Consider the following 20,000-nt stretch of genomic DNA (forward strand, 5'->3'; position numbering starts at 1 on the left):
GTCTGTCTGTCTGTCTGTCTGTCTGTCTGTCTGTGTCTGTCTGTCTGTCTGTCTGTCTGTCTGTCTGTCTGTCTCTGTCTGTCTCTGTCTGTCTGTCTGTCTGTCTGTCTGGACGACCTCTCAGTCCTGGTGAGGAGATCTGTCTGTCTGTCTGTCTGTCTGTCTGTCTGTCTGTCTGTCTGTCTGTCTGTCTGTCTGTCTGTCTGTCTGTCTGTCTGTCTGTCTGTCTGTCTGTCTGTCTGTCTGTCTGTCTGTCTGTCTGTCTGTCTGTCTGTCTGTCTGTCTGTCTGTCTGTCTGTCTGTCTGTCTGTCTGTCTGTCTGTCTGTCTGTCTGTCTGTCTGTCTGTCTGTCTGTCTGTCTGTCTGTCTGTCTGTCTGTCTGTCTGTCTGTCTGTCTGTCTGTCTGTCTGTCTGTCTGTCTGTCTGTCTGTCTGTCTGTCTGTCTGTCTGTCTGTCTGTCTGTCTGTCTGTCTGTCTGTCTGTCTGTCTGTCTGTCTGTCTGTCTGTCTGTCTGTCTGTCTGTCTGTCTGTCTGTCTGTCTGTCTGTCTGTCTGTCTGTCTGTCTGTCTGTCTCTTTCCAGATATCCTTCTGTCTCCATCTCTCTTTAGAGATATCCTTCTGTCTCCATCTCTCTCTTTAGAGATATCCTTCTGTCTCCATCTCTCTTTAGAGATATCCTTCTGTCTCCATCTCTCTCTTTAGAGATATCCTTCTGTCTCCATCTCTCTCTTTAGAGATATCCTTCTGTCTCCATCTCTCTCTTTCCAGATATCCTTCTGTCTCCATCTCTTTCCAGATATCCTTCTGTCTCCATCTCTCTCTTTAGAGATATCCTTCTGTCTCCATCTCTCTCTTTAGAGATATCCTTCTGTCTCCAGCTCTCTCTTTAGAGATATCCTTCTGTCTCCAGCTCTCTCTTTCCAGATATCCTTCTGTCTCCATCTCTCTCCAAATAAAGTCCATGATCTGTTTTGTATAGTATGCATGGTATGCATGTATGCATGGTAGTTGCCCATTAATCATAGAACAGTCTGTTCATGATCTGTTTTGTATGTTTTTCAACATTCTACTGATGTTCTGCATTCTACTGATGTTCTATGTTATTCTGTGTTCTCCAGGACCTGAGCTTCAACCAGCTGACTGAGATCCCCCGCGACCTGGAGAACTCCAAGAACATGCTGGTGCTCAACCTCAGCCACAACAGGTAGAACCTCTTATAACCTCTATTAACAACCTCAGCCACAACAGGTAGAACCTCTTATAACCTCTATTAACAACCTCAGCCACAACAGGTAGAACCTCTTATAACCTCTACTAACAACCTCAGCCACAACAGGTAGAACCTCTTATAACCTCTACTAACAACCTCAGCCACAACAGGTAGAACCTCTTATAACCTCTACTAACAACCTCAGCCACAACAGGTAGAACCTCTTATAACCTCTACTAACATTCTCAGCCACAACAGGTAGAACCTCTTATAACCTCTACTAACAACCTCAGCCACAACAGGTGGAACCTCTTATAACCCCTACTAACAACCTCAGCCACAACAGGTAGAACCTCTTATAACCCCTACTAACAACCTCAGCCACAACAGGTAGAACCTCTTATAACCTCTACTAACAACCTCAGCCACAACAGGTAGAACCTCTTATAACCCCTACTAACAACCTCAGCCACAACAGGTAGAACCTCTTATAACCTCTATTAACAACCTCAGCCACAACAGGTAGAACCTCTTATAACCTCTACTAACAACCTCAGCCACAACAGGTGGAACCTCTTATAACCTCTACTAACAACCTCAGCCACAACAGGTAGAACCTCTTATAACCTCTACTAACAACCTCAGCCACAACAGGTAGAACCACTTATAATATGTTATAACAGGTGACTAACAGGCCTTATAACCTCTAACAGGCCTTATAACCTCTAACAGGCCTTATAACCTCTAATAACAGGCGAGTAACAGGCCTTATAACCTCTAATAACAGGCGAGTAACAGGCCTTATAACCTCTAATAACAGGCCTTATAACCTCTAATAACAGGCGAGTAACAGGCCTTATAACCTCTAATAACAGGCCTTATAACCTCTAATAACAGGCCTTATAACCTCTAGTAACAGGCCTTATAACCTCTAGTAACAGGCCTTATAACCTCTAATAACAGGCCTTATAACCTCTAGTAACAGGCCTTATAACCTCTAGTAACAGGCCTTATAACCTCTAATAACAGGCCTTATAACCTCTAGTAACAGGCCTTATAACCTCTAACAGGCCTTATAACCTCTAGTAACAGGCCTTATAACCTCTAGTAACAGGCCTTATAACCTCTAGTAACAGGCCTTATAACCTCTAGTAACAGGCCTTATAACCTCTAATAACAGGCCTTATAACCTCTAATAACAGGCCTTATAACCTCTAGTAACAGGCCTTATAACCTCTAGTAACAGGCCTTATAACCTCTAGTAACAGGCCTTATAACCTCTAGTAACAGGCCTTATAACCTCTAGTAACAGGCCTTATAACCTCTAGTAACAGGCCTTATAACCTCTAGTAACAGGCCTTATAACCTCTAATAACAGGCGAGTAACAGGCCTTATAACCTCTAGTAACAGGCCTTATAACCTCTAGTAACAGGCCTTATAACCTCTAGTAACAGGCCTTATAACCTCTAGTAACAGGCCTTATAACCTCTAGTAACAGGCCTTATAACCTCTAGTAACAGGCCTTATAACCTCTAGTAACAGGCCTTATAACCTCTAATAACAGGCCTTATAACCTATAATAATATAATAATAATAATATAATAATATATATAATAATAATATAATATATGCCATTTAGCGGACGCTTTTATCCAAAGCGACTTACAGTCATGTGTGCATACATTCTACGTATGGGTGGTCCCGGGAATCGAACCCACTACCCTGGCGTTACAAGCGCCATGCTCTACCAACTGAGCTACAGAAGGACCACACCTCTAATAACAGGTGACTAACAGGCCTTATAACCTCTAATAACAGGCCTTATAACCTCTAATAACAGGCGAGTAACAGGCCTTATAACCTCTAATAACAGGCCTTATAACCTCTAATAACAGGCCTTATAACCTCTAATAACAGGCGAGTAACAGGCCTTATAACCTCTAATAACAGGCCTTATAACCTCTAGTAACAGGCCTTATAACCTCTAATAACAGGCCTTATAACCTCTAATAACAGGCCTTATAACCTCTAATAACAGGCGAGTAACAGGCCTTATAACCTCTAATAACAGGCCTTATAACCTCTAGTAACAGGCCTTATAACCTCTAATAACAGGCCTTATAACCTCTAATAACAGGCCTTATAACCTCTAATAACAGGCGACTAACAGGCCTTATAACCTCTAATAACAGGCGACTAACAGGCCTTATAACCTCTAATAACAGGCGACTAACAGGCCTTATAACCTCTAACAGGCGAGTAACAGGCCTTATAACCTCTAACAGGCCTTATAACCTCTAGTAACAGGCCTTATAACCTCTAATAACAGGCCTTATAACCTCTAACAGGCCTTATAACCTCTAGTAACAGGCCTTATAACCTCTAGTAACAGGCCTTATAACCTCTAATAACAGGCCTTATAACCTCTAGTAACAGGCCTTATAACCTCTAGTAACAGGCCTTATAACCTCTAACAGGCCTTATAACCTCTAACAGGCGAGTAACAGGCCTTATAACCTCTAGTAACAGGCCTTATAACCTCTAGTAACAGGCCTTATAACCTCTAGTAACAGGCCTTATAACCTCTAGTAACAGGCCTTATAACCTCTAATAACAGGCCTTATAACCTCTAATAACAGGCCTTATAACCTCTAATAACAGGCCTTATAACCTCTAGTAACAGGCCTTATAACCTCTAGTAACAGGCCTTATAACCTCTAGTAACAGGACTTATAACCTCGAGTAACAGGCCTTATAACCTCTAGTAACAGGCCTTATAACCTCTAGTAACAGGCCTTATAACCTCGAGTAACAGGCCTTATAACCTCTAGTAACAGGCCTTATAACCTCTAGTAACAGGCCTTATAACCTCTAGTAACAGGCCTTATAACCTCTAGTAACAGGCCTTATAACCTCTAGTAACAGGCCTTATAACCTCTAACAGGCCTTATAACCTCTAATAACAGGCCTTATAACCTCTAATAACAGGCCTTATAACCTCTAGTAACAGGCCTTATAACCTCTAACAGGCCTTATAACCTCTAACAGGTGAGTAACAGGCCTTATAACCTCTAACAGGCCTTATAACCTCTAACAGGCCTTATAACCTCTAGTAACAGGCCTTATAACCTCTAACAGGCCTTATAACTTAAGCTATAACAGGATAGAAATATATCATACATACAGAGCCTTTGGAAAGTATTCAGACCCCTTGACCTTTTCCGCATTTTGTTACTTTACAGCCTTATTTTAAAATGGATTCAATATTATTTTGTCTCTTACACACAATACCCTATAATGACATCACAATACCCTATGACATCACAATACCCTATAAGGACAAAAGTGAATACAGGTTTTTAGAAATGTTTGCAAATGTATTACAAATAAAGAACTGAAATACCTTCTTTACATCAGTATTCAGACTATTTGCTATGAGATGGGAAACTAAGCTCAAGTGCTTGATCACCCTTGAGATGTTTCTACAACTGGATTCTTTAAGCTCAAGTGCTTGATCATCCTTGAGATGTTTCTGCATCTGGATTCTCTTTGACCTGACTGTCAAGCGTCACGTCTGGAGGAAACCTGGCACCATCCTTACAGTGAAGCATGGTGGTGGCAGCATCATGCTGTTAGGATGTTTTTCAGCAGCAGGGACTGGGAGACTTGTCAGGGTCGAGGGAAAGATGAACGGAGAAAAGTACAAAGAGATCTTGATGTAAACCTGCTCCAGAACCTCAGACTGGGGTCGAAGGTTCACCTTCCAACAGGACAACGACCCTAAGCACACAGCCAAGACAACGAAGGAGTGGCTTCGGGACAAGTCTCTGAATGTCCTTGAGTGGGCCAGCCAGAGCCCGGACTTGAACCCGATCAAACACCTCTGGAGAGACCTGAAAATAGCTGTGCAGTGACACTCCCTGTCCAACCTGACAGAGCTTGAGAGGATCTGCAGAGAAGAATGGGAGAAACTCCCCAAATACAGGTGTGCCAAGCTTGTCGCGTCATACCCAAGAAGACTAGAGGCTGTAATCTCTGCCAAAGGTGCTTCAACAAAGTACTGAGTAAAGGGTCAGAATACCTATGTGATATTTCAATGTTTAATTTGTAAAAATTAGCAAACATGAATAAAAAACATTTTTTGCTTTTGTCATTATGGGGTATTGTGATGTCATTATGGGGTATTGTGATGACGTTATGGGGTGATTGTGATGTCGTTATGGGGTGATTGTGATGTCGTTATGGGGTGATTGTGATGTCGTTATGGGGTGATTGTGATGTCGTTATGGGGTGATTGTGATGTCGTTATGGGTGATTGTGATGTCGTTATGGGTGATTGTGATGTCGTTATGGGTGATTGTGATGTCGTTATGGGTGATTGTGATGTCGTTATGGGTGATTGTGATGTCGTTATGGGTGATTGTGATGTCGTTATGGGGTATTGTGATGTCGTTATGGGGTATTGTGATGTCGTTATGGGGTATTGTGATGTCGTTATGGGGTATTGTGTGTAGATCGATTAGGTGGAAAAAACAATTTAATTCATTTGAAAACAAGGCTGTAATGTAAAAAGTCAAGGGGTCTGAATACTTTCCGAAGGCACTGTATCGTAGATTATTCTCCTCCTCCTAACCTAATACCGACCCTCCTCCTCCCAGCATCTATGCCATCCCTAACCAGTTGTTCATCAACCTGCCTTATAACCTAATAACGACCCTCCTCCTCCCAGCATCGATGCCATCCCTAACCAGTTGTTTATCAACCTGCCTTATAACCTAATACCGACCCTCCTCCTCCTCCCAGCATCGATGCCATCCATATCAACCTGCCTTATAACCTAATACCGACCCTCCTCTTCCTCCTCCCAGCATCGATGCCATCCCAAACCAGTTGTTTATTAACCTGCCTTATAACCTAATACCGACCCTCCTCCTCCTCCCAGCATCGATGCCATCCCTAACCAGTTGTTCATCAACCTGCCTTATAACCTAATACCGACCCTCCTCCTCCTCCCAGCATCGATGCCATCCCTAACCAGTTGTTCATCAACCTGACTGACCTGCTGTACCTGGACCTGAGTGACAACAAGCTGGACAGCCTCCCCCCTCAGATGAGACGCCTCGTCCACCTGCAGACCCTCATCCTGAACAACAATCCCCTGATGCACGCCCAGCTACGGTATGACGCATTATAACACATTATAACCATCTGAATGCACGCCCAGCTACGGTACCAAGCATTATAACTCATTATAACCATCTGAATGCACGCCCAGCTACGGTACCAAGCATTATAACTCATTATAACCATCTGAATGCACGCCCAGCTACGGTACCAAGCATTATAACACATTATAACCATCTGAATGCACGCCCAGCTACGGTACCAAGCATTATAACACATTATAACCATCTGAATGCATGCCCAGCTACAGTACCACACATAACTCCTTGAGTTGCACTTAGCTATGAGACTATTTACATTTACATTTAAGTCATTTAGCAGACGCTCTTATCCAGAGCGACTTACATAACATGTTATTACCCCCTGAGGCACGCCCAGCTACTGTACAAAGCTTTATAACACAACACCTTAATACACTTTATAACCCCTGATACACGCCAGCTATATGGTTTATAACACCTTAATACATTATAACCCCTGATCTACGCTCAGCTATAATATGAAGTTTTATAACACCTTAATACACATTATAACCCCTGATGCACACCCAGCTATAATATGAAGGTTTATAACACCTTAATACACTTTATAACCCCTGATGCACACCCAGCTATAATATGAAGGTTTATAACACCTTAATACACTTTATAACCCCCTGATGCACGCGCAGCTATAATATGAAGGTTTATAACCCCTGATGCACTCCCAGCTATAATATGAAGGTTTATAACCCCTTAATACACATTATAACCCCTGATGCACTCCCAGCTATAATATGAAGGTTTATAACACCTTAATACACATTATAACCCCCTGATGCACGCCCAGCTATAATATGAAGGTTTATAACCCCTGATGCACGCCCAGCTATATGAAGGTTTATAACCCCTGATGCACGCCCAGCTATAATATGAAGGTTTATAACCCCTGATGCACGCCCAGCTATAATATGAAGGTTTATAACCCCCTGATGCACGCCCAGCTATAATATGAAGGTTTATAACCCCTTAATACACATTATAACCCCCTGATGCACGCCCAGCTATAATATGAAGGTTTATAACCCCTTAATACACATTATAACCCCTGATGCACGCCCAGCTATAATATGAAGGTTTATAACCCCTGATGCACGCCCAGCTATAATATGAAGGTTTATAACACCTTAATACATATTATAACCCCTGATGCACGCCCAGCTATAATATGAAGGTTTATAACCCCTGATGCACGCCCAGCTATAATATGAAGGTTTATAACACCTTAATACACATTATAACCCCCTGATGCACGCCCAGCTATAATATGAAGGTTTATAACACCTTAATACACATTATAACCCCCTGATGCACGCCCAGCTATAATATGAAGGTTTATAACACCTTAATACACATTATAACCCCCTGATGCACGCCCAGCTATAATATGAAGGTTTATAACACCTTAATACACATTATAACCCCCTGATGCACGTCCAGCTATAATATGAAGGTTTATAACCCCCTGGTGCACGCCCAGCTATAATATGAAGGTTTATAACCCCCTGGTGCACGCCCAGCTATAATATGAAGGTTTATAACACCATAATACACATTATAACCCCCTGATGCACGCCCAGCTATAATATGAAGGTTTATAACCCCCTGATGCACGCCCAGCTATAATATGAAGGTTTATAACCCCCTGATGCACGCCCAGCTATAATATGAAGGTTTATAACCCCCTGATGCACGCCCAGCTATAATATTAAGGTTTATAACCCCCTGATGCACGCCCAGCTATGGTACGAAGCTTTCTAAGTCCTCCTGTGTGTGAGCAGCCAGCTGCCAGCCATGGTGGCCCTCCAGACTCTCCACCTGAGGAGCACCCAGAGAACCCAGAGCAACATGCCTACCAGTCTGGAGGGACTGGTACACCTGGCAGGTAACACACACACATACACCTGGCAGGTAACACAAACACACACATACCTGGCAGGTAACACACACACACACACACCTGGCAGGTAACACACACACACACACACACACACACACACACACACACACACACACACACACACACACACACACACACACACACACACACACACACACACCTGGCAGGTAACACACACACACCTGGCAGGTAACACACACACACCTGGCAGGTAACACACACACACCTGGCAGGTAACACACACACACACACACCTGGCAGGTAACACACACACACACACACCTGGCAGGTAACACACACACACACACACCTGGCAGGTAACACACACACACACACACACACACACACACACACACACACACACACACACACACACACACACACACCTGGCAGGTAACACACACACACACACACACACACCTGGCAGGTAACACACACACACACACACACACACACACACACACACACACACACACACACACACACACACACACACACACACACACACACACACACACACACACACACCTGGCAGGTAACACACACACACACCTGGCAGGTAACACACACACACACACACACACACACACACACACACACACACACACACACACACACACCTGGCAGGTAACACACACACACACACACACACACCTGGCAGGTAACACACACACACACACACACACACACACACACACACACACACACACACACACACACACACACACACACAAGCCAAGACTGAAGTCAGGAAATGAATGTCCTTTATGTGGTCTCTCCTTAGACGTGGACCTGTCCTTCAACGACCTGAGTCGGGTTCCTGAGTGTCTCTATACGCTGAGCAGTCTGAAGCGTCTCAACCTCTCCTCCAATCAGATCTCAGAGCTCTCCCTCTGCATCGACCAATGGACTCAGCTAGAGACACTCAACCTCAGCAGGAACCAACTCACATCACTGCCTGTAAGAACATGTCTCTCTCTCGTCTGTCTGTACAAAGCGTTATAACACATAACACCCTGATACACATTATAACCCCCCTGATACACATTATAACCCCCCTGATACACATTATAACCCCTTGCACTTTGCTATGGTACGACCCTCTATAACATGTTATAACCCCCCTGATGCACATTATAACCCCTTGCACTTAGCAATGGTACGACCCTTTATAACCCCCCTGATGCACGTCCAACTATATAAACATAACACTCAGAACAGGTTTTCCATAAGATAGACATTTCAAGGTTTATATAATCAGTCTTACCCCCTGTTATAATTGTCTTACCCCCTCCCCTGTCTCTCTCCAGTCTGCTATCTGTAAGCTGGGGAAGTTGAAGAAGCTTTATGTGAACAGTAACAAGCTGGACTTCGATGGAGTTCCATCTGGCGTGGGGAAGTTATCCAGTCTGCAGGAGTTCATGGCTGCTAACAACAACCTGGAACTAATACCAGAGGGACTCTGTAGGTGGGTACCTCGCGTCATACCCTCTAGGTGGGTACCTCGCGTCATACCCTCTAGGTGGGTACCTCGCGTCATACCCTCTAGGTGGGTACCTCGCGTCATACCCTCTAGGTGGGTACCTCGCGTCATACCCTCTAGGTGGGTACCTCGCGTCATACCCTCTAGGTGGGTACCTCGCGTCATACCCTCTAGGTGGGTACCTCGCGTCATACCCTCTAGGTGGGTACCTCGCGTCATACCCTCTAGGTGGGTACCTCGCGTCATACCCTCTAGGTGGGTACCTCGCGTCATACCCTCTAGGTGGGTACCTCGCGTCATACCCTCTAGGTGGGTACCTCGCGTCATACCCTCTAGGTGGGTACCTCGCGTCATACCCTCTAGGTGGGTACCTCGCGTCATACCCTCTAGGTGGGTACCTCGCGTCATACCCTCTAGGTGGGTACCTCGCGTCATACCCTCTAGGTGGGTACCTCGCGTCATACCCTCTAGGTGGGTACCTCGCGTCATACCCTCTAGGTGGGTACCTCGTCATACCCTCATACCATACTCTAGGTGGGTACCTCGCGTCATACCCTCTAGGTGGGTACCTCGCGTCATACCCTCTAGGTGGGTACCTCATACCCTCTAGGTGGGCGTCATACCCTCTAGGTGGGTACCTCGCGTCATACCCTCTAGGTGGGTACCTCGCGTCATACCCTCTAGGTGGGTACCTCGCGTCATACCCTCTAGGTGGGTACCTCGCGTCATACCCTCTAGGTGGGTACCTCGCGTCATACCCTCTAGGTGGGTACCTCGCGTCATACCCTCTAGGTGGGTACCTCGCGTCATACCCTCTAGGTGGGTACCTCGCGTCATACCCTCATACCCTCTAGGTGGGTACCTCGCGTCATACCCTCTAGGTGGGTACCTCGCGTCATACCCTCTAGGTGGGTACCTCGCGTCATACCCTCTAGGTGGGTACCTCGCGTCATACCCTCTAGGTGGGTACCTCGCGTCATACCCTCTAGGTGGGTACCTCGCGTCATACCCGAGGGACTCTGTAGGTGGGTACCTCACGTCATACCCGAGGGACACACTTAAGGTGTCCGCATGCTTCCCAGCCGGTATTTCATGATGCCATTTTGTGACATGTTTTGATGTTTTGACAGTACCTGCTGTGTAGTGGATCAACTTGTTGTTGTTGTGTAGGTGTGGGAAGCTGAAGAAGTTGGTTCTGAATAAGAATCGTCTGGTGACTCTTCCTGAAGCCATCCACTTCCTCATCGACCTAGAGGTACACACTGTCCTCTGTTCTAGATTCTAGATGTTCTGCCCTGTGTTCTAGGATATATATGTTTTACCCTGTGTTCTAGGTTCTAACTGTTCTAAATGTTCTAGACATTCTACCCTGTGTTTTAGGTTCAAAATGTTCTAGATGTTCTAGGTTGTAAGTGGTCTCTCCTCTGTGTGTCTTCTAGGTTCTAGATGTACGTGAGAACCCCAACCTGGTGATGCCTCCCAAGCCGGTGGACAGGACAGCAGAGTGGTACAACATCGACTTCTCTCTTCAGAACCAACTAAGACTGGCTGGAGCATCCCCTGCTGTAATATCTGCTGCAGGGGGAGGTGGGTCTAGGTCCTGGGGAGGTGGGTCTAGGTCCTGGGGAGGTGGGTCTAGGTCCTGGGGAGGTGGGTCTAGGTCCTGGGGAGGTGGGTCTAGGTCCTGGGGAGGTGGGTCTAGGTCCTGGGGAGGTGGGTCTAGGTCCTGGGGAGGCGGGTCTAGGTCCTGGGGAGGCGGGTCTAGGTCCTGGGGAGGCGGGTCTCGGTCCTGGGGAGGCGGGTCTCGGTCCTGGGGAGGCGGGTCTCGGTCCTGGGGAGGTGAAAGTCCCAGACAGAGAAATGCACTGACTTGCTTTAGAAACGCTCAATACATTTTTGTGTGTGTGTGTGTGTGTGTGTGTGTGTGTGTGTGTGTGTGTGTGTGTGTGTGTGTGTGTGTGTGTGTGTGTGTGTGTGTGTGTGTGTGTGTAGGGGCCAGCCCACGGGACCCCTTGGCGAGGAAGATGAGGCTGAGGAGGAGGAAGGACAGTAGTCAAGACGACCAGGCTAAACAGGTCCTCAAGGGGATGAGTGATGTCACACAAAGAGAAGAACAAGAGTTTCGAGGTAGGGAGGGGTGGCGGGGTTGGCTGGAATAGAGAGGGTGGGGTGGATGGATGGAGAAGAGTGGGATGGGTGGATGGAGGGGAGGGAGGGAGGGAGGGAGGGGTGGATGTTTGGAGGGGGAGGGAGGGGTGGATGGATGGAGAAGAGTGGGAGGGGTGGATGGATGGAGGGGAGGGAGGGGTGGATGGATGGAGAAGAGTGGGAGGGGTGGATGGATGGAGGGGGAGGGAGGGGTGGATGGATGGAGGGGGAGGGAGGGGTGGATGGATGGAGGGGGAGGGAGGGGTGGATGGATGGAGGGGGAGGGAGGGGTGGATGGATGGAGGGGGAGGGAGGGGTGGATGGATGGAGGGGAGGGAGGGGTGGATGGATGGAGGGGGAGGGAGGGGTGGATGGAGGAGAGTGGGAGGGGTGGATGGATGGAGGAGAGTGGGAGGGGGTGGATGGATGGAGGAGAGTGGGAGGGGTGGATCGATGGAGAAGAGTGGGAGGGGTGGATCGATGGAGAAGAGTGGGAGGGGTGGATCGATGGAGAAGAGTGGGATGGGTGGATGGATGGAGAAGAGTGGGATGGGTGGATGGATGGAGAAGAGTGGGAGGGGTGGATGGATGGAGAAGAGTGGGAGGGGTGGATGGATGGAGAAGAGTGGGAGGGGTGGATGGATGGAGAAGAGTGGGAGGGGTGGATGGATGGAGAAGAGTGGGAGGGGTGGATGGATGGAGAAGAGTGGGAGGGGTGGATGGATGGAGAAGAGTGGGAGGGGTGGATGGATGGAGAAGAGTGGGAGGGTGGATGGATGGAGAAGAGTGGGAGGGTGGATGGATGGAGGGGGAGGGAGAGAGGGGTGGATGGATGGAGGGGGAGGAGAGAGGGGTGGATGGATGGAGAAGAGTGGGAGGGGTGGATGGATGGAGAAGAGTGGGAGGGGTGGATGGATGGAGAAGAGTGGGAGGGGTGGATGGATGGAGAAGAGTGGGAGGGGTGGATGGATGGAGGGGAGGGAGGGAGGAAGGGGGATGGATGAGGGAGAGGGGGAAGGGGATGGATGAGGGAGAGGGAGGAAGGGGGATGGATGAGGGAGAGGGGGAAGGGGGATGGATGAGGGAGAGGGAGGAAGGGGGATGGATGAGGGAGAGGGGGAAGGGGGATGGATGAGGGAGAGGGAGGAAGGGGGATGGATGAGGGAGAGGGAGGAAGGGGGATGGATGAGGGAGAGGGAGGAAGGGGGATGGATGAGGGAGAGGGAGGAAGGGGGATGGATGAGGGAGAGGGAGGAAGGGGGATGGATGAGGGAGAGGGGGATGAACATATGGGTTTCATTCCTAGATGTGCCAATGACTTGCCTCAAATGAAACCGAGCCGTGTGTGTGTGTGTGTGTGTGTGTGTGTGTGTGTGTGTGTGTGTGTGTGTGTGTGTGTGTGTAGGAGAACGGCGATCAGAAGTATGGGGAACTGAATGCGTCGTTGGGACACACGCGTCGTTGGGACAAGAGTCTGGAGAAACCACAGCTGGACTACTCCGAGTTCTTCATGGAGGACGTAGGACAGGTAGGCCCAGGGGCATTCAGTGGGGGGGTAGATGACTCCATTATGGCTCTAATCTCATAGGGGGGGGTAGATGGGCCCAGGGGCATTCAGTGGGGAGGGGGGGTAGATGGGCCCAGGGGCATTCAGTGGGGGGAGGGGGTAGATGACTCCATTATGGCTCTAATCTCATAGGGGGGGTAGATGGGCCCAGGGGCATTCAGTGGGGGGTAGATGACTCCATTATGGCTCTAATCTCATAGGGGGGTAGATGACTCCATTATGGGGGGGGGTAGATGTGTGTGTAGGAGAGAAACCACAGCTGGACTACTCCGAGTTCTTCATGGAGGACGAGGACAGGTAGGCCCAGGGGTATTCAGTGGGGAGGGGGGGGGTAGATGGGCCCAGGGGTATTCAGTGGGGAGGGGGGTAGATGGGCCCAGGGGCATTCAGTGGGGAGGGGGGTAGATGACTCCATTATGGGGGCGGGTAGATGACTCCATTATGGGGGGGGGGGGGGTAGATGTGTGTGTAGGAGAGAAACCACAGCTGGACTACTCAGAGTTCTTCATGGAGGACGTAGGACAGGTAGGCCCAGGGGTATTCAGTGGGGAGGGGGGGTAGATGGGCCCAGGGGCATTCAGTGGGGAGGGGGTAGATGGGCCCAGGGGCATTCAGTGGGGAGGGGGGTAGATGGGCCCAGGGGCATTCAGTGGGGAGGGGGGGTAGATGGGCCCAGGGGCATTTAGTGGGGAGGGGGGGTAGATGGGCCCAGGGGCATTTAGTGGGGAGGGGGGGGGTAGATGGGCCCAGGGGCATTTAGTGGGGAGGGGGGGTAGATGGGCCCAGGGGCATTCAGTGGGGAGGGGGGTAGATGGGCCCAGGGGCATTCAGTGGGGGGGGGGGGTAGATGGGCCCAGGGGCATTTAGTGGGGAGGGGGGGGGGGTAGATGGGCCCAGGGGCATTTAGTGGGGAGGGGGTAGATGACTCCATTATGGCTCTAATCTGATAGGGGGGGGTAGATGACTCCATTATGGCTCTAATCTGATAGAGGGGGGGGGTAGATGTATCCATTATGGCTCTAATCTGATAGAGGGGGGGGTAGATGTCTCCATTATGGCTCTAATCTGATAGTGGGGGGGGTAGATGTCTCCATTATGGCTCTAATCTGATAGAGGGGGGGGGGTAGATGTCTCCATTATGGCTCTAATCTGATAGTGGGAGGGGGGGGTAGATGTCTCCATTATGGCTCTAATCTGATAGTGGGGGGGTAGATGTCTCCATTATGGCTCTAATCTGATAGGGGGGGGGGGTAGATGTCTCCATTATGGCTCTAATCTGATAGTGGGGGGGGTAGATGTCTCCATTATGGCTCTAATCTAATAGGGGGGGGTAGATGTCTCCATTATGGCTCTAATCTAATAGGGGGGTAGATGTCTCCATTATGGCTCTAATCTGATAGGGGGGAGGGGGTAGATGTCTCCATTATGGCTCTAATCTGATAGGAGGGAGGGGGGGGTAGATGTCTCCATTATGGCTCTAATCTGATAGGAGGGAGGGGGGGTAGATGTCTCCATTATGGCTCTAATCTGATAGGGGGGAGGGGGTAGATGTCTCCATTATGGCTCTAATCTGATAGGGGGGAGGGGGGTAGATGGCTCCATTATGGCTCTAAGCTGATAGGGGGGGTAGATGTCTCCATTATGGCTCTAATCTGATAGTGGGGGGGGATAGATGTCTCCATTATGGCTCTAATCTGATAGTGGGGGGGGGGGGGGGTTTAGATGTCTCCATTATGGCTCTAATCTGATAGTGGGGGGGTGGTAGATGGCTCCATTATGGCTCTAATCTGATAGTGGGGGGGATAGATGTCTCCATTATGGCTCTAATCTGATAGTGGGGGGGTTTAGATGTCTCCATTATGGCTCTAATCTGATAGTGGGGGGGGTGGTAGATGGCTCCATTATGGCTCTAATCTGATAGTGGGGGGGGGTGGTAGATGGCTCTAATCTGATAGGGGGAGGTTTGTGTTTGAGCGTGTGTGTGCAGTTGTACTTTACATTTACATTTAAGTCATTTAGCAGACGCTCTTATCCAGAGCGACTTACAAATTGGTGCATTCACCTTATGACATCCAGTGGAACAGTCACTTTACAATAGTGCATCTAAATCTTAAAAGGGGGGGGTGAGAAGGATTACTTATCCTATCCTAGGTATTCCTTAAAGAGGCGGGGTTCCAGGTGTCTTCGGAAGGTGGTGATTGACTCCGCTGTCCTGGCGTCGTGAGGGAGTTTGTTCCACCATTGGGGGGCCAGAGCAGCGAACAGTTTTGACTGGGCTGAGCGGGAACTGTACTTCCTCAGTGGTAGGGAGGCGAGCAGGCCAGAGGTGGATGAACGCAGTGCCCTTGTTTGGGTGTAGGGCCTGATCAGAGCCTGGAGGTACTGAGGTGCCGTTCCCCTCACAGCTCCGTAGGCAAGCACCCATGGTCTTGTAGCGGATGCGAGCTTCAACTGGAAGCCAGTGGAGAGAGCGGAGGAGCGGGGTGACGTGAGAGAACTTGGGAAGGTTGAACACCAGACGGGCTGCGGCGTTCTGGATGAGTTGTAGGGGTTTAATGGCACAGGCAGGGAGCCCAGCCAACAGCGAGTTGCAGTAATCCAGACGGGAGATGACAAGTGCCTGGATTAGGACCTGCGCCGCTTCCTGTGTGAGGTAGGGTCGTACTCTGCGGATGTTGTAGAGCATGAACCTACAGGAACGGGCCACCGCCTTGATGTTAGTTGAGAACGACAGGGTGTTGTCCAGGATCACGCCAAGGTTCTTAGCTCTCCGGGAGAAGGACACAATGGAGTTGTCAACCGTGATGGCGAGATCATGGAACGGGCAGTCCTTCCCCGGGAGGAAGAGCAGCTCCGTCTTGCCGAGGTTCAGCTTGAGGTGGTGATCCGTCATCCACACTGATATGTCTGCCAGACATGCAGAGATGTGATTCGCTACCTGGTCATCAGAAGGGGGAAAGGAGAAGATTAATTGTGTGTCGTCTGCATAGCAATGATAGGAGAGACCATGTGAGGTTATGACAGAGCCAAGTGACTTGGTGTATAGCGAGAATAGGAGAGGGCCTAGAACAGAGCCCTGGGGGACACCAGTGGTGAGAGCGCGTGGTGAGGAGACAGATTCTCGCCACGCCACCTGGTAGGAGCGACCTGTCAGGTAGGACGCAATCCAAGCGTGGGCCGCGCCGGGAGATGCCCAACTCGGAGAGGGTGGAGAGGAGGATCTGATGGTTCACAGTATCGAAGGCAGCCGATAGGTCTAGAAGGATGAGAGCAGAGGAGAGAGAGTTAGCTTTAGCAGTGCGGAGCGCCTCCGTGATACAGAGAAGAGCAGTCTCAGTTGAATGACTAGTCTTGAAACCTGACTGATTTGGATCAAGAAGGTCATTCAGAGAGAGATAGCGGGAGAGCTGGCCAAGGATGGCACGTTCAAGAGTTTTGGAGAGAAAAGAAAGAAGGGATACTGGTCTGTAGTTGTTGACATCGGAGGGATCGAGTGTAGGTTTTTTCAGAAGGGGTGCAACTCTCGCTCTCTTGAAGACGGAAGGGACGTAGCCAGCGGTCAGGGATGAGTTGATGAGCGAGGTGAGGTAAGGGAGAAGGTCTCCGGAAATGGTTTGGAGAAGAGAGGAGGGGATAGGGTCAAGCGGGCAGGTTGTTGGGCGGCCGGCCGTCACAAGACGCGAGATTTCATCTGGAGAGAGAGGGGAAAAAGAGGTCAGAGCACAGGGTAGGGCAGTGTGAGCAGAACCAGCGGTGTCGTTTGACTTAGCAAACGAGGATCGGATGTCGTCGACCTTCTTTACAAAATGGTTGACGAAGTCATCTGCAGAGAGGGAGGAGGGGGGGGAGGGGAGGAGGATTCAGGAGGGAGGAGAAGGTGGCAAAGAGCTTCCTAGGGTTAGAGGCAGATGCTTGGAATTTAGAGTGGTAGAAAGTGGCTTTAGCAGCAGAGACAGAGGAGGAAAATGTAGAGAGGAGGGAGTGAAAGGATGCCAGGTCCGCAGGGAGGCGAGTTTTCCTCCATTGTACTGTTCTAACTTTGCTCTTTTTGTGTGTGTGTGTGTGTGTGTGTGTGTGTGTGTGTGTGTGTGTGTGTGTGTGTGTGTGTGTGTGTGTGTGTGTGTGTGTGTGTGTGTGTGTGTGTGTGTGTGTGTGTGTGTGTGTGTGTGTGTGTGTGTGTGTGTGTAGGTTCCTGGTGTGTTTGTGTGGCAGATAGAGAACTTTGTTCCGATGCAGGTAGACGAGGCGTTCCAGGGGAAGTTCTACGAGGCTGACTGCTACATCATCCTCAAGGTAACACACACACACACTGCTACATCATCCTCAAGGTAACACACACACACTGCTACATCATCCTCAAGGTAACACACACACACTGCTACATCATCCTCAAGGTAACACACACACACTGCTACATCATCCTCAAGGTAACACACACACACTGCTACATCATCCTCAAGGTAACACACACACACACACACACTGCTACATCATCCTCAAGGTAACACACACACACACACACTGCTACATCATCCTCAAGGTAACACACGAACACACACACTGCTACATCATCCTCAAGGTAACACACACACACACACACACACACACACACACACACACACACACACACACACACACACACACACACACACACACACACACACACACACACACTGCTACATCATCCTCAAGGTAACACACACACACACACACTGCTACATCATCCTCAAGGTAACACACACACACACACACACACACTGCTACATCATCCAATCAGGGCTCTGTGTGTCTAGTATAGCATAATATGAATCTATAGGGTCAGGCCTGGTGAATCTGTACTGGTCAGGCCTGGTGAATCTGTACTGGTCAGGCCTGGTGAATCTACTGGTCAGGCCTGGTGAATCTGTACTGGTCAGGCCTGGTTAATCTGTACTGGTCAGGCCTGGTGAATCTGTACTGGTCAGGCCTGGTGAATCTGTACGGGTCAGGCCTGGTTAATCTGTACGGGTCAGGCCTGGTGAATCTGTACGGGTCAGGCCTGGTGAATCTGTACGGGTCAGGCCTGGTGAATCTACTGGTCAGGCCTGGTTAATCTGTACTGGTCAGGCCTGGTTAATCTGTACTGGTCAGGCCTGGTTAATCTGTACTGGTCAGGCCTGGTGAATCTGTACGGGTCAGGCCTGGTGAATCTGTACGGGTCAGGCCTGGTGAATCTGTACGGGTCAGGCCTGGTGAATCTGTACGGGTCAGGCCTGGTGAATCTGTACGGGTCAGGCCTGGTGAATCTGTACTGGTCAGGCCTGGTTAATCTGTACTGGTCAGGCCTGGTTAATCTGTACTGGTCAGGCCTGGTTAATCTGTACTGGTCAGGCCTGGTTAATCTGTACTGGTCAGACATGAGCCGAACTGTTCTGGTCAGGCCAGGTGAATCTGTACTGGTCAGGCCTGGTGAATCTGTACTGGTCAGGCCTGGTGAATCTGTACTGGTCAGGCCTGGTGAATCTGTACGGGTCAGGCCTGGTTAATCTGTACGGGTCAGGCCTGGTGAATGTACGGGTCAGGCCTGGTGAATCTACTGGTCAGGCCTGGTTGAATCTGTACGGGTCAGTCAGGCCTGGTTGAATCTGTACTGGTCAGGCCTGGTGAATCTGTACTGGTCAGGCCTGGTGAATCTGTACTGGTCAGGCCTGGTTGATCTTTTCATATTGTACTTTTATGTAGTAACCTCTAACCCCCTCCTCCTCTAACCCCCTCCTCCCTCCTCCTCTAACCCCCCCCCCCCTCCTCCTCAAACCCCCCTCCCTCCTCCTCTAACCCCCCTCCCTCCTCCTCTAACCCCCCTCCCTCCTCCTCTAACCCCCCCTCCCTCCTCCTCTAACCCCCCTCCCTCCTCCTCTACCCCCCCTCCTCCTCTACCCCCCCCACCCTTCCTCTACCCCTCCCTCCTCCTCTAACCCCCCTCCCTCCTCCTCTAACCCCCCACCCCACTTCCTCTAACCCCCACCCCACTTCCTCTAACCCCCCCCCACCCCACTTCCTCTAACCCCCCACCCCACTTCCTCTAACCCCCCACCCCACCCCACTTCCTCTAACCCACCCCCTCCTCCCCTCCCCCACCCCTCCTCTGACCCCCCCACCTCTCCTCCCCCACCCCACCTCTCCTCCCCCACCCCTCCTCTCCTCCCCCACCCCTCCTCTGACTCCCCCCACCCCCCCTCCCCCTCCCTCCTCCCCCCACCCCAGACGTTCCTGGATGACAACGGAGCTCTGAACTGGCAGATATTTTACTGGATCGGTCAGGAAGCTACGCTGGATAAGAAGGCGGGGTCTGCCATCCACGCCGTCAACCTCCGTAACTACCTGGGGGCGGAGTGCCGAACCATTAGAGAGGAGATGGGAGACGAGTCTGAGGAGTTCAGCGCTGTAGGTCCACACACACACACACACACACACACACACACACACACA

General features: G+C 49.9%; 1 pseudogene; it reads left to right on the top strand.

Moving 5' to 3' along the window:
• Positions 1–20,000, top strand: part of LOC124022328 — a 55,049-nt pseudogene that overhangs the window by 8,277 nt on the left and 26,772 nt on the right.

Source organism: Oncorhynchus gorbuscha, unplaced genomic scaffold, assembly GCF_021184085.1.
Source record: "Oncorhynchus gorbuscha isolate QuinsamMale2020 ecotype Even-year unplaced genomic scaffold, OgorEven_v1.0 Un_scaffold_1336, whole genome shotgun sequence".
Lineage (NCBI taxonomy): Eukaryota > Metazoa > Chordata > Actinopteri > Salmoniformes > Salmonidae > Oncorhynchus > Oncorhynchus gorbuscha.